The following is a 14,640-nucleotide window of genomic DNA, read 5'->3' on the forward strand; positions in this document are numbered from 1 at the left end:
GCTTCCGTGTCCCAGTAGCACTAATGACCGCCATCCTCCCCTCCTTCCGTTCACTCTTCTCCCACCAGCGCGCCCTTGCACTCCCCCACCCGGCATCCGTGGCTCCCCACCATTCGTCCTCTTCCCCTTCTTCTCCCCTCCACTCGCGGACGTACATCCAGGATGACTCGAGTTACGTCACAGCGCCTAGAGCGTGCCACTTCCCCTCCCCTGACGCTTCACGCTATCCTAGCCTCTCCTTTCCCACCGAGCGTGGTTCTCGCTCGCTCGGTTCGGAGCCACTGGTCCCTCTCCTCCATCGCTCAGCTCCGTTGTATCCAGGAACGGTGTATACACACGTTACGAGCGTTCTATATATCTTTCCACTATACCGGCCAGCACTCAGCGAGACCGAGGGGAACCCGGCAGTCTCCGCTGGTACACCGAGCTGCGTGTTACCCGTTCCTCCGCTTGCAATCACGTTTCTCGCCCGTAATCAGCGTCGACGCGCGTCCGATCTGACAGCCCGAGTCGCGGCGGCACGTCGTCGGCTCAACAACACGCGCGCACCCTAGACGCTGGTGACCTATTCGTCCACGCTGCCTCTGTACACGCGTACACACATACACACACGCAAACACAAACACACGTACACAAGTACACTCGCATACGGAAGTCAGCTAGCTGACAGGGTCGGAGACACTGGATAAGACGTGCGGGGTGTTCTTCGCGAGCAGTGACGAGGAGATCGGCGACCGTGAACCGTGACCCGTGATCGCGGCGACCAGTGAGAAGCAAACGGGACGGGTCGCGTGTTTGCAGGTGCAACCGGCTCCGTTTCGTCCCGCCGCATCGAGGAGTAACACGTGCAGGTGTGTATACGACCGCGCGCACGTGCACGGTGCCCTACGTCACCGTTGTTCCCGTGTATGTGTGTGCTCGGCTGATACAGCCCGTTAGAGGATCGCGTTAGGTAGACGCCAGGTAGAGGTTGGCAGGGGTGTAGAGACCGTGGAGTGTATCGTGAATCGTTTCGATGTGCCTGGCTCGAGGGAAAACGAAACGAGTGTACCTCTCTAAGAGACGCGAGCGGCACGCTACTCCCGAGTTATGAGCACGCCAAAGCTTGTCGCGTAAGCGTTTGGGGGTGTAACATAGTGACGAATTTAGTGACGGGGGCTGTTGTTCAGTTCGGAGTCACGGGAGTATCCCAGGGTCGCTCGACGAGGACCCAGTGGAAGTTGGAGTGATCAATGGCAAGTATCTTTAGCGGAGTTTGTTCTGGAGTTGGTCCAGGTGTCTATGAGTCGGATTCGCGTGATCTGGACACGTAAAGTAGGACTTGGACGGCGCGATCGAGAAAGGGATGATATTCTCCGCGGTAATTGTGATTAGCTGCAATGTGTGATACGGGACTAGAGCTGTCCTCTGTTTGTTTATTGGAACAACGTTCCACGCGGACAAGGGATTAATTAGGTTAATCGACGGGTCACGATTCTTGGGACCGCGTGCTTTCTTCGCATGCTTCCCCCTTGTTGATTCTCGTTGATCGAAGAGCGTATTAACTCGTGGGATTTTATGTCCATGCCAGCACGTGTGCTACTTTCTATCAGCAGCTCGTGCCGTCGTTCATGCGACTGTTTGAATCATAATTATAGCCTTGTCCTATGTACAACTTCTTGTGGCGCGTTTGGATTTAATGTCGGAACGACACTCCAGTATTCGCTTTTTATGTATCGAAACGTCGTTTTACGCGGAGCAAGGATTAATTAAACTCTTTTTTCGTTTGCTGTTGTTCTCTCTATGCTGCGTCGATTCGATGCTGGTAGGATTGCACGCTTTCAATTAACTTGTTCCGCCATAACAGTGCGGGTACCGCGACGTCCGATCGGCCCTTCGGTGACCAAGATTTCCAGCCTTGAAACAGATACGTAAACACGAAAGTATGTCTTTCTAATGCACCTGCTTTATGCGTCGTTAGGTCTGTGGGAACCGAGAACGTATAAGTCGGGGTAACCATCGTTGCACCTCGTCTTGTCGATGATGCATCGTCGCGTCCGTGGCCCTCATAGCTCCGATGCGTTTTTGGTAGTATGGACGAGTTCGTTCGAAGCCAGTGCACATGTGGGATGCATCCGGTGGGTAGCTCAAAGGAAGCGACGATAAGGAAACGTGGATGCTCGGGAGATTGTATAAAGCGGAGAGGTCCACGGCGATGCCTGAAATATTTACGATAAGACGCTTTGTACACGATAACGAGCGACGCATCGACGGGGTTTGGAGGCGTAACCGATAACACTGCATCGTCTACCTGCATCACGGATTAGTCGTATGTGTTGGGAACACGATATTCGAGACTCGAATGGTCTCCTAACTCGCACTTGGGCTACACTCGGTTGTCACCGTAGAGGCAAGCTTGTAAAACGTCGCTTGTCACGGATAACTGTGGGATTCGCATGATGTAGTTGGAGCATAGACGTTTTGCATTTGAATCTTGAGATGTTTTGCATTTTTGGAAGTCTTAACAGTCCTTGTCTGGATGAGCTTACGAGTCGATCTATTTCCTTTTCCGGTGTACACTCGTGTCCCTGTGTGCAATGTTGTTAGAACGCTATTTAGTATTACCTCTGCTTCCTGATAAAGATCTTTTATTGACGTCATAGCCTTTTTTGTTTATCCGCGAGTATAACCTGTATACTTTGAAAGAATATAAAGTATCGCGGTACGTGTAACGTCAGAGGTCTCGATGCTTACTCGACCATAAAAACTCACTGCGCAGGATGTCCGATAGAATTTTCATGTTCGTATTCGCGCGATTCCTCGCCCTTTCGCGTTAAACGCCTCGTAAATATTGACTCGCCGTCGAGTAGGCGCGAAGATCGGATCGTCACTTGTGCTTTACGAGCGGTTCCGTTGACAGCTGCAATTTGTATCGCGTACAGTTTACATTGTTCCCCAGCAAACCGTTCCTGGGTGTCTACATAACCGTGCAGCTTTAAATCAATGCGCGTCGCGTAACGTTATCGATAAAAGGGCACGTGTACCGCGTTGCGCAATAGTTGCATCCAGACGTGAACAAAATTCTCGAACGACGAGTAAAAAGATCATCATTTTCTATTTACGACGTTAGCCGTCGAGATGATGACTTCGAAACGTCGCTTCCCTTCTCGGTCGCGAATCCCTCCGTCCTTGTTTGATAACTTGAAACGCTTCTCGTACGAGTTAGGCGAAGTCTGTCTCTCGTAGTCAATTAGGCTCGTCTCAGAACTTGACAGATCTCTACGAACCAAACAACGTCAGTTAACACCTGGAAGTTAGATGCATCTGCAATGTCCTGAGCGAGAACATACAGCTGCGATACGATTTTATTTACTCCAAGATTTATATGCAGTCAATCCCACAAATGTTCAGAAATTGAACGTGCATCGTTGGATAATTCATGACTTCATTTCTTCTCGAGGAGACACGTCGCCATTGGAGCTAGCATTCGGTGAATTAGCGGGGCAAAATTTGGCATTCGTCTCGACGAATGATTTTGCTCCGAAGGCTCTCTAGTCGGTTTGTTCGCCGACAGGTGTTGTAACTGTCCCAGATTCCGGTTCGTTTACCAATAGAGCGCCTCGCTTAAATATATCGCGCGCGCTCGCAGCAGCTGCGCGCCGATTTCGCAACGATGGAACCGCGGAATCCTTGCGAATCGATATCGCCGTGCGGATCGGTTCGCGATCGGCTCCGTTGATAGCCGAAACGAGCCCCCGTTGCGAAACGAAGGGAAAGTCGATCTTTGTTTACGCGCAGCCCCTACAATGCAATCTCTTCGACGATGTCTGACCCGTCGCGAGATGCTCGCCAATTAAGTTTGCAAAACGTTCGCGAGCGTTGCACGCTTAGAGCGATCCCTCACCGAAAGTGAGCACTCGAGACCATACGGACTTCGAGTTTGCTACTAATTCTCTTCCGAGTATATTTTATATTATAACTGCTGTCGATTGCAGACAAATGTTACGCGTAAAAGATTTCGACTGCGTCTCGGTAACTATGTATTTTGTCTTCCATTCCGAAGGGTGTTAAAAGTTCGCGGTGGATAACCTTTGTATATTAAAGTATCGTAATTAAATACATCAATTTACAAAGGTTATCTAGTTAATTAAATACTCGAATAAGAGTACTTTTTATCTGTCAGCAGATAACCTTTCCAATTTACAAAGGTTATCTGCAATCTGCGAACTTTGTCGCTTTGTGGAAACCTGAACAAACGAAAGTATAGTTGGCAACGTTTGCGAACATTTCGTCGCCGTTCAACGCCGACAAATTATTTTGCGAAATTTACACCTATAATTGTACACCTTGCTTATCGTTAATTCGTTATTCAAACCTTTTAGCTAAATTACGATGTTCCTCGTCTCTGCCGTGCGCCAAAGGCCACGGAATGTCGCTTAGCACGCGGAGAATGAACGTTTGAACTTGTTTCGCCCAATTACGCGCCAGGCCATATTCTCCGGCTCTTTCCGCGACTCGTTTCCAAACCTGAATCGCGGCGCCGAGATAACCGGCAAGCACGATTCGCGCAGACATGCGACATTTATGCAAATTTTGTTTGTATATTATTCTGTACACGGAGATCCCGAAACGAATCTAGCGAGCTGTAAATCGATGCGTCCGGAAAGTACGAACAATGACTCGACGAAATTTTCTGTCGCGACGTAAGTCAGCATTTCTGCGATTTCATCGCGTAGACGAAAAACAGGAAAGCGTTTGGAGTAATTGTTTCAAAGACAATAGCGCCGCTCGCTTCTTTCTCGAGCGAGGATGACACGCGTTCCGTGTCGAAATATCATAGTCACTTTTAACGCTATTCCGATTGCAACTGTGCGCAGTTATGCAATATCAGATGCGCCACTGATACATTATCGCGATTATTGCATTGTTCGTAATCTTCTCGAGTAGTAAACCGAATAATTTATTAACGTCCGCGTAATTTAATAACGCTGCAACACGCTTCTCTGCTGCTTCGATAATTACGAGCTGCGCGATAATCAACTAGAAAGTTGTTATTCACTAACCGTTTTACGTTACTAATCACGTGACGTTTCATGCCACTTACTTCACCCCTATTTCTACACCGCGCCTCATCGCGCCGCTAATCAACGGGATAATTATTGTACCTACTGTTACGATTGATTAGCGGTACAAACATCTATGATCGTACCACTATTAATAATAGTAATTCGTATTTTTAGCTTCGGAACACTTGCGCGAGTATTGAAAAAGGTGTTCCTTCGGTCCCAGAAGATGATCAACCAGAAGGAACGCAGCGTGTCGAAGCGAAGAGGCCGTTTCCTCAATTACGTGACTGTTCCTTTTACGATAGCGAGTGGATCCGATTACATAACCGCGGTGCTCCCATCATTATCGTTCCTGTAAACGGCAAAAGTTGTACTATGCAACACGATTCGCGGTTCGAATTTGCATGCATTTCTGGAACGTTTTTCCCTTATACCGCGGATAATAACGGCCATTAGCGGCGTTAATTATCAACCTTATCGCGAAATTTATCTCTTAAATGTAGCCCGCGCTGTGTCCATTATCGTGGATATTACCGCGACCATCGTACGCGACGTACTCCCCTTGTATTTGTTCGTAAATTCGAATCGCAAAGGTTTGAAGTAGCAAGTCTCCGAACTGTTCACCGAATATCAAAGCGTTACTCGACGAACCGACCGTCATTTGTTAAAATTAAAGCAGTCCTCGCTGGTGTTCCAAAGCATCGAACTCCATTAGTTACACGAATCAAGCATTAGAAACGTAATTCTTTACCGTGACGCCCCGAAATGCTCAACCGTCAAAGCCAGATAGTCGAATTCCTCGTTTCTTGGCAATTCCTCGGCATCGTCTCGCAGTTTAATTTAGCGTCAACGCGCGTACAGTATATTTGACTGGTACATTAAACGCAAGGCCTCGAACCGTGAATCTCGAACGGGGTGAGTCATCCTTTTGGATCGCGTTCAATCAGAGTTCAGATTCGCTTCGCTACGAAACAAATTGGTTCGAGATGGTTCCTCGACGTTCCACTGGTGCCATCAGGGTATCTAGCTTAGAGGTGTCATTGAACAGAATACAGAATACTAGAGCCGGTTCAATTAGCCTTTTTCACGATTCTCCCGTGCGTTGATATTCCTCCTTCCCCATTCTTCCGCCATTGACAATACGGGCTTCGCTTTTAACGCTTAAGCGAGCAACAGCATCGACTGCCGGAACGTTTACGTTATGTAATCACGTTTTAAAAGCCGCTCGAGGAGGTAATTAAGCAATGTTTGCCGTACAATTATAGGAAACGAGCTGTTTTCGATCCATTGGCCTGTGACTCGAACGGGCGAACGTGCACACGTTGGCATATTCGGTGTCGAGCCGGCCGACGAATTAAAGATTCACGGGGAAAAACACCAACGCGTAGTCCATAATTGCGCCAAGTGGAAATGGAAAACTGTAACGTGGTCGGTAGAGCAAATGAAATTTTGGGATAAATGCGAGAGACGCCGTTATCCAGGATTAACGGAAGCCGCTCTTTGTTAAATAAACATCGGCTGAAACGGTCACGGATACTCTTCTCCGCCATACGGAATAATTTCGAACTTCAATCTGGAGGTTTGTGTAACGCTGGAAAAAATGGTGGTTTTCCGAGCGAACGTTAATACCCTCTTCATCGAGCACGATGTTTGATAATCAAATATGCTTGGCGAACCTTTCAACGATATCTTTTCTCCGCGGTCTGGAAATACTATTAAAATTGAATTTCCAAGAGTTGTCGTCGTTGGAAAAGCTTGGTAACAATCTCGCTGGAAATACTATTAAAATCGAATGTCTGGGAACGGTGATTGTTGGAAATTTGTTTAGTAGAATCGATGGAAATATTATTACAATTAAATTTCCTGAATCGGTAGTCGCTGGACGTTTCTATCCCGTTGTTACCTCCGTTGCATTTGTTGATGGTGTGTTCCAGCAAGCATTAGGTTAATGCTAACTTGAGAAAAAGGAGTGAAAAAAATTGCAGGCGTAAGGACAGAGTCGATGGAATCACGGGCATCGAAAGTGGAGCATCGGTCGAGGGTTTTTGGGAATGAGACGAGAGCGCTCTGTGCGACAATCGATCGGCGACCTAATCGATTCGATACTCCCACGCCCGTTCCAATCAGTGGCCGCACAAGTTACACAAGAACCCCGCGATTGGTCGATATTCGGTCGTGCGCTTCGTTTTCGTTTCGGCGTCATCCATCGCATTTTCCGGCAAGCCATAATTTTCGAGCGCGTTTAGAGCCTGGTGCGCCAATACCAGCGCGAATTTATGGCCCCGATATTCTGCCTCGGCCGCACGAAACCCACCGCGGTCTTCCGTGCTTGTTAATTTCCAGGCTGGAAATTAATAAAACATACGCAAGCATCGCTCGAGATCCCTGAGGTAGTTTACTAGGGACCAAAGAAATATTTGGCTGAAAATTTATCGGGGAACACCTGTCGTGGATCGGCGCCACGCTGAAAGACTCGACGATGCGTTCGTAGCGATAGCGGAATGAACAGTTGGCGATAATGGGACAGGTCGACGCTAATAGGAGCGTTGGTATTATTGGTCAATAACAGGGAGAAGTTAACGGGACGCTGTGACGCTGATGACAGACGCAGCTGACGTGATACGACGATGCATGATTATTAATTACACGCGATATCGCGGCGATATGAATTTTCGCGGTCGATCGATACTTTAGCAGAATCTGGTGGACGGAAGGGACGAAACCTGGAGTATCGCGGCGTTTGCCGGTTCGAACGAATTCCTTCGAGGGGTGCATCGGGTCCGAATGATCGATTTGCTAGCATCGAGATAGTTTGAATCGATAGATACCCTCGCACGCTACCGTGGAAGAACTGACAACCGGTCGATGAACGAAATTAAACCGAGAACGAAGTTCGCCTTTCAACCGCATCATCGATCTCCTCGCGGCGCCGTTATTGAAGCCGTACCTATCCGCAGCGCCTCGATGCTAATGAGGTTAGTATATCATAACGTCTGGAGAACGAGTGCGGCACGGAGATAAGTCCTTTATTTATACAAGGAATTAGCATGGCCGCGGTGCACGCGCCAGTTCGCTTGCCGCGGAGAATGCGCTATTATTCAATGGGGAAGTACAACGTATACAGGTGGCGATAAATTCTGGACGGTAATGCGTATACTTCGCCGTCGGAAGTAAATCTTCGAGAAGGTACGCCCTCCTTTCGGCTGCATCGAATTGCTTTCGCGAAACGCAACGTCTGCGCTCAGTTCGAGTTGTTATCTCACATAAAATTTATCCAAATAAGAATAGTACTTCAATCAGGACGAGACAAAAATATTGTAGGTCATACGTGCTAAGAACGCTCGTACTGAAAGTTTGATATTGGTACTTCATAATTTACCAATTTCGTATTAAAACACCGGCACAGACTTGCGAATCTGATCGTAACGTTTACATGTCGCGTCGATGCTATTTGAAAAAGGTGTAGAAAAGAGAATGTTCAAAGAGAATGTTCTCTTGGAGCTTCGAGGTTGAAACGGGTCGTGTATCAGGGGTCAGAATATCGATGTCCAGACGGCAAAAAGCAGATGAAAGAACGTGTCGTATACGTTTTGATCACGTCGAACGTTTTTCTTCTTTCTCGTACCTTGAAACGAATCACGTTTGTTTTTACTCGACCAGAACGAGTTTCGAGGAATCGGTACGTTTCCATCGTGTTCCAGTCACGTGGAATGCGTATGAATGAACCGACGCAGTAAGTGTGTCAGCGCAGCTTTCATTTCGAGCAAGTGAACTTGGTTGTACGCGGTGTCTGGCCGTGACTGTCGTAATCTACTTAGTTTGTATTATTCCCCGTTCGGCAACCTTGTTGTTTGAGTGATCCAGGTGTAGCTTCTTTTGCTCGACCAGTTACTATACTTTTACAAACAAATTTTAACAAGCTGAGTTAGTAGTACGCGGTGTCTGGCTATGATCGTCTGGATCTAATTATCGGGCATATCCAGTCCTAACGATTGAGAAGGTTTTACCGATGATACCTGAATTACTTCAAGCGCCCCAGGATTTTGATTGATACCCATTATAGCGTTCTATTATAATTAATCAAAGCGATACGCCACTAACCGACGCGATCATAAATCATTGGTGTTGTAATTAAAAGCTGAACCTGCTTCTTCATTCGTCGTCTTCGGCACATCAATGAGCTGTTTCTTCGCGTATCGTTAATTCGTTATCGGTGTGCGAGTATCGAATTACGATTGAAACAAATCAAAACGGATTTTGTTTACAGATGGAATTTCATATTGTAAAACGAACGTCGTGGAAAGGCAGAGGTTAAATAATCCGTATCGTTGTCGGAGGAACCGACGGAAAATATGCAGCAGAGGGGAAACCTAGCGAGTGTCCTCCTAATCTACCACGTTCGGAATTAATGTTACCTCTACTCTACTGGTAATCCTCGACGGAGGCTTCCCCCCTAACACATATGTTACCGTAACGCACACGCGGACCGTTCCACGTGTCAATAAGTAGCTGGAACACGCTGGCCCATTACGCGATACGTACATACACACAGGTCTATCGTTGCAAGTTCCGCGGTGAACTTTCCTCCCTTCGGGCACCGCGAGAAACGAGGTCAGTATTTTGGGTGGTGGTGCCACGATGAGATTGATCGAAAAGGAAACATTAGCACAGGCTATCTTTTACACACATTTTTCAGTCACTGAATTATTACTTCGGTTAGCCGGCGACCATTTCTCACTCCGAATAGCTCCGAATAGCAATTTATTTGACGAATTAATCTTTCGTAAACCACGGGTAAGTTTGACTTCTAAAAACAGTTATAGGATTAACTGAACCGTTTCTAGAGAGAGTGAAATCTCGTTATAATATTTATTCTATGTACCAAATTCGATTTACGGCAGCTGCTGTTCACCGTCTGAATTACTTCTCGTCTGACCACATACGGACTGTTACTACTTCCAGACGAACTCTGCCATGGAAATCAATCTGCATCCAAGTTTTCCAATAAGCTCTGTTCTCCGGATTATCTAGGACTGTAAATGCCCTAAAGCTACATTATTAAACTAAAATTGAAGGGTAATTTCAACCCTCGAGAACCTCTTTGGCTCGTTTTACCGTGAAACGTCTACCGAGACGTCCATGGGCGTCGCGATCTTTTGGTTGTTCAAGGAGCGTGGAATAAGGAAGATTACGCAAAACGAATGGGAATTCCCGTCTGTGGGAATTAAAAACGTCCAAGGAAGTTTGGCTGAAAATTCAGTAAATTGCTCCAGCCGCGTGCGAATGGAGGGACACGGAGAAGGCCGTCGACGGAATTAAGTCGCTTGAATCGCGCAGGATTACACGCTACCAGGACGACGAAAATTCCGCTGCTACTTTTCAGCCTAACAGTCGCGTCGCTGTGCTCCTCTAGAGCCAGTGATTCTTAACCACCGCGCTGCAAACGTTGAATTTTAATTTTCCTTTCTTTCCTGAACTTTTAATAATTCAAGGCACGCTAAGGAATATTCTTCTTTTTTACTGAAATAAATGAATTTAGGTCGAAAGAGGTGAAAAAGGTTACGAACCACTGGTCTGTGTACGCGACCGCACGGTCTTACGGATGGCGCCACCAGCTGCGAGCTACGGGCGGGTCCACACTAGGTCACGGGTCGATTTTCACGACGTAACGTTCCAATTCGCGCCTGATATTGATCTGAGCTTTTCCGCCCACGTTACAAACCGCCTTCCGACCTGGCTTGGCCCGCGTCTTCGCGGGGAAGGGTTGAAAAGATCCTCGAAAGGCTTCCGATGAGTTTGGGGAGACCTGGAAATCGAAATCTTGCAGGATTTCAGGGTACATCGATCGCTTCGCGGTTTCGTTTATTTCAAAGAACATTTTTCGTATTTAGTTTCAGTCCTGTGGAAAGTATACGATTAATATATATATAATAACCGAGCGCCTGTATGCAAAGCAGTGTAACGCAAGTACAATTTTTACGTAAACTCACGATCCACGTTGCTCAAGTATTAATATTAATGAAGTTCTGGATTAACAAGCCTGCCGTGAGAGGAGCGCTCAGTGTGTTCATCCCAGTGTTACCGTTCGCATTGTGTTCCCAGAGAAATTATGAATTACGCGAGAAATAAATAACACCGCGATACCGCGTAAACTCCTGGGGAAGAATTATTCATCTCGGAGAACAAGGTTCTGGAAATACGGAAACCGAGGCAATAATTTCGTCTCTCTGGAATAGTTTTGCTATTTCTATTCGCGTCGAGGAACGTTGTTTGCAAAACCTGCGCGACATCGAGAGGACGCAATGTGGTGGTAGACCGAGATAATATCAACGTGGTATTTTCTTTATGGGTTACAGGGGTGGTTTCAAGGCTGTCTAATAAAAGTCCCCGGAACGTTGTTCATAAAATTTTCACGCTTTGTATCATTAAGCGTTTCGTCGATAAAGCATGGCCTGTTAAGTCGTTCGAATAATGCATCGATCGGCTCACAAAATAATAATTTCCGAGGCATGAGCGTGTCCTAATATAAACTATATTCCTCGCACCATGCGGCAATACGTGTTTCCCACGCATCCAGATCGCGCACCACGCGGCTCATGCTTCCCATCCGGCGATTCCCTCGACGTAAAGCGTGACACACCAACACGCGTAGACGCCAACCCGTGTTAAGAGGTTTCGGGGTATTTTTCGTGGTTCACTTGGAAGTTGTGGCTTCCCGTTTCTCTTCAAGATTTCTCCAGGAAGTACAATTTGGCACGCTTCGGGCTCGTATGGCCCCGTTGAGGATCCCTGACGTAGATTACGCCCTGGATACGGAATACTTAGGAAGTTTAACCGGATTCGGTACCGCGCGAAATTTCAAGCCACGGCCCTCCGACTCTCGCAGAAGATAAATCCCGGCGACGTACGTGTGCACATGTACGTAAGTGGCGGGTGCCACCCGGCAACCCTCGCGTTCCACCCCCCATCAGTCGGTCGATCAATTGCGCGCGAAGTAGAAGTTCGCCCGACTCTGGTGGTTAAAGTTACCCTCCTCAGTCACGCCCAGGGTTCGACGACCTCGCGTGTGCCGCGATCCAAAATTACCAACGATGGAAAGCGCAGTCGTAGCGGCGGCGCACAAAATATTTCTGTGTCCGTTCCTCGATTGCGACTGCCGTTTAATTCGTGTCGATCGATCATCCAGGGTCGCGCCCGTTAAAATAGCACGCCACCCTCTTTTCGCTGACGTCACCGTCACGCGTCCTTGGGAGTACCAACCCTCGTACGCCCCCGCGCGACACCGAAGATCCTCCGCGTCCAGGACGATCTCTCGATCGGAAACGGTGGCTGCTCGAGGTGGACGGGGGAGCGATAACGATCCGTGGACTCTCGTTTACTGGGTGGGACGGACGAAAGCGACCATGGTTCGGGTTTAAAATGGCGTCACGATTCGAGTCGCGACGCCTGGCGAGGAGAAATAAAGGAGGGTTGCCAAAATCGTGGCATTTGAGATACTTTGACGTCGGTTTTTCGTTTGATTTTTAGGCAAATTGGTACATAATAATATGCGACATACAGTCGATACCATTAATATTCGTATCCTCTATGTCTATTGAAGAAGTTTGACTAAATTTAATAATAGTTTTGATATCACCAAATGAATTTTTCATTATAATTATGCACATGAACAAACATATACACGCATATATTTATAAATACATCAACATATTTATACACCTGGAAACATCAAACGTACCATTTAATTCAAACAAATTTCTTTGAAAACACATAGAGGGTATGAATATTCATGGGACTGATTGTATTAGAAATAGAAGCAGGACGTAACCGCTATCTTCGATTAAAATACTCGTTGAATTCATTGTACGAGAAACGTAAAAACCGTCGGTCGTTTCAACACCTGTTACGTGTAATACCGCTAACGAGAAAGGACACTTAACAGGGAAAACAGGAGGTGATTGTGAAATATACCACTGTCGCGACACGAGGCAAGAACCATACGATATCTGGACGCACGTAATTGTATCTCGTTATGCTCGTTACAGGGGTGTTATCCTAGGGATGAGATAACTCGGCTCGGTAACGAGATCACCACCGCCACCCCCTATTTTTCCACCGTTTTTCCCGCGGAAGCGTGCATGCAAAAATTGCGACCCGTCGCTCGACTATTTTTCCGCCTTTCTCGCTCTTCTTGTCGACGTGGAAAAAACTCGGTCGTCGAGAGCGAATGTTTTCGGCGATCAATACCACCCTCTCGGCTTCTTTCTCGCATCCACCCCTCGGTCAGGCGCCTCCTCTTATCGTTTAAAAAGAATCCAACGAACAGTGGCGCGCCACTCGTCGTCGAGCCGTGGAAATGGGTTCTAATTCGGAACGCTCGAACGGAACAAAAGTCGAAACGCAACGGTGATCCATTTGCGAATTTTACATACGATAAGTCCGGCCTTGTACCGGCAATCTCGTCTTCCCAAGGTGTGCTTCGCACGTGCATTAAGCCGAAGCTTTAGCAAACACGTATCGACGGCCGCGTCACAATTTCAAACAATGCACAGACGCGACGAGCGGAACGGAAATTTTCATGGTTTATTGGAAATTAGAGCGAGGCCTTCCGCTTTCTCGGAAATGTTCATTTTTATATAGGAGAAGGTCGCTCGGTTCCGACAAAGGAAAACGACTTCCCCAGTTATTCGTCGCGTGGTAAAATTTTCCAGGTCGAGTAACCCAGCCTCGCGGTGAAAAATAATACTCGGAATTCTTTTCTCTCGAAAGAAATTGTCGTTAATCGAGGCTCTCCCTCACTTTCTTTGAAATCATAAGAATCGTGACTATTCGTCTCTCCTCGTCGAGCAGAACATGGAAAACGAATCGCGTGCCCACCGATTAATCCGTGGGCAGGTGTTCGCGTGTCGCGATTCCGCGTAACACGATCCTAGCCGGCAATTACTCCCAATATTTCGGTCCGTGGCATTGCGTGTCCAATACAGCTCCGTAATTGGTGACAGCCGACGTGTTCGTCTTCCGAGAACTTTTATTACCGCTCCGGCTATTTCTGATCCGGCGCATCGGCGCGTCGCGATTGCGTTTCGACGTCGATGCACGTCTGCGGTCGACTCTGTTTTTTCTTGCTTGCCTACTCCCCTCCCACGAAACGGGTTGGTAGATTTAAAAATTGTATCCGATCGAAGGGGGTGACTGAGTCACGAGCTCTCTCGCGTTTCGCGAAACTCGAACGAGTTTCGCAGACCGAGTCGAAATTGCAAGATACGGTGAAAAAGTCAGGGGGGAAACTGGTGAAATGTTTGCAAATGTTGTGGCAAAACACGGAAGCGTGGAGTATTATTGAAATCCTGGCTGTCCATCGGGGTCAATTCCACGGCCAACCGATATAAACATTCATGACCGACATACGCGAAACTCGCGCGTGGTCGTTCGAACTTTGACCCATGAACTTTACTAATAACGCATAACGGTCGGCTCTATTAGTTCAGGGTCGGCATTGCCTGAGCATTTCCGATATTTTTTCCAATTAATCAACGTTGAACGCGTGGTACAATGACCGCGCTATGATAAGCCCTAATTGAAATCGCTTCGAACA

General features: G+C 47.4%; 1 protein-coding gene across 4 annotated transcripts in view; it reads left to right on the plus strand.

Moving 5' to 3' along the window:
- Positions 1 to 353: 353 nt before the first annotated feature.
- LOC128891514 (protein Tob1-like) overlaps positions 354 to 14,640 on the plus strand; it is a 67,768-nt gene continuing 53,481 nt past the window's right edge. For 3 of the 4 annotated variants that reach the window (XM_054151026.1, XM_054151023.1, XM_054151029.1), the window contains exon 1: positions 354 to 851. The gene's annotated coding sequence lies outside the window, so the exon portion shown is untranslated. Of the gene's footprint in view, positions 852 to 9,312; positions 9,657 to 14,640 lie in introns of all 4 variants that reach the window. The other variant, XM_054151027.1, reaches the window with a different exon arrangement.

Source organism: Hylaeus anthracinus, unplaced genomic scaffold (genome assembly GCF_026225885.1).
Source record: "Hylaeus anthracinus isolate JK02 unplaced genomic scaffold, UHH_iyHylAnth1.0_haploid 12002, whole genome shotgun sequence".
NCBI lineage: Eukaryota > Metazoa > Arthropoda > Insecta > Hymenoptera > Colletidae > Hylaeus > Hylaeus anthracinus.